Raw genomic sequence first — 1,603 nt, 5'->3', positions numbered from 1 at the left:
GATATTTTTCAGGCAAGTACTGCATTTGCGATAAGCAGGGTAGTGTTATAATGTGGGAACATTAGCTGTTGTAAAAATGTTATATAACAACCTAATAAAACACTATCAATTCTATAATCCTGTACCTGTCACACCATGTTATAGAACTTTTTATAAGGGGTCATCCATTAATTACGTCACACGTTTAGGGGGAGGCAGGGGGTCAAGAAAATGTGACATGTTGTGACATGGGGGAGGGGGGAGTCACAAACATTGTGATGTCACTTTAACTTCATCAGTAACCGAAAATTCATTTATATTTTTTTATTCGCTGTACAGTTAAATAATGAGATTTTGGATGTAACTTTCGTTGTATTATAAAATTACTAATATTAATAATATCAAAAATATATTTTATTAAAATAATAATGCCGAGTTAATATTGTCGATTTCGTTGAAAACAAAATTGCCTAAAATGTGACGTCACACAAGGGGGGGAGGGGTATGCAAAATGTGACCAAGTGTGACAAGGAGGGGAGGGTAAAAAAACCTAGAAATTGGTGTGACGTAATTAATGGATGATCCCTAACAGCCAATAGGGGAGCACCGTTAGAGCTCCGGGCGTAGGTAATAGTGATTTAGAATTGACTAGAAAGAGACGTTAAAATTGATTAATTCAAATAAATTTTAAAGTGAGGAGTTCCTTAGTTAAGTACTCTCGAATTTCAACTGATATAGAAAGAGTAATTCCAGACTTGAGCTAATTTTAATCCATTCAGTTGTCGTTTTGCCTCTACGAAGCATTTTCGCTACGTACCGGAAAACTCATGTTATCGCCTACGACGTAGCGCTACGACCGTACCTCAGAGGTAAATGTGTTAAACATAATATATCTTGTCATATCTACAAAATACTTTTCACCTCAGCAGCTCGAACAAGGGTACTTTGCTACTTAATAACAGTGAGCAAAATCGCATTTTGCTCACTGAGTGAGACAAAATGACATTCAAGTGACTTTAATATTCAAATGTCATTTCAACATGCGGGGTCTAATACAAGTTCGAAATATGTACTTGGATTCTATTATCTCTGTCCCTTTCACGTCTTTAGCAAAAAGAAAGAGACAAAAAAGTTCAAACTACATTCAACGGTACATTGACGGTTTATAATAGACCCCCGAAAAACGTCAGAACGCATCGTTCCAAAATACATACGAGTATGGATTCTTAATAATTAATTAATGAAAATAAAATTTAAGATTTCATAAAAACTGATAAAAACACTATATTTTACGTTATTTATTATACGATTAAAATAATGAACTCAAAAAATACACAGAATATCACGTAAAATAAATAATTATAGTTTTAAGAATCTCTACTATAGTTTACAAATAGTAAGTATCCGCAATTCGGACCGTATCTTAAAATGATTTTTTTTTACAAAAAAAAGTTGTCGATTGAAGTGTCAATCAATTGATGGTCGTTGTTTCCATATATTACCTATTTAACTGAAATTTACTACGTTTTGTTTTTGTGTTTGATTGTGGTAATTCAACTTAATTGTTAGTATATCTTCAGAAAGCATGAGTGAATAGGTAAGTGATGAAGAAGGATTACATTTT

The sequence above is a fragment of the Cydia amplana genome, chromosome 21 (genome assembly GCF_948474715.1).
Source record: "Cydia amplana chromosome 21, ilCydAmpl1.1, whole genome shotgun sequence".
NCBI classification, from domain to species: domain Eukaryota; kingdom Metazoa; phylum Arthropoda; class Insecta; order Lepidoptera; family Tortricidae; genus Cydia; species Cydia amplana.
The sequence above is the reverse complement of the archived record's forward strand: the minus strand, read 5'-3'. Positions refer to the sequence as shown.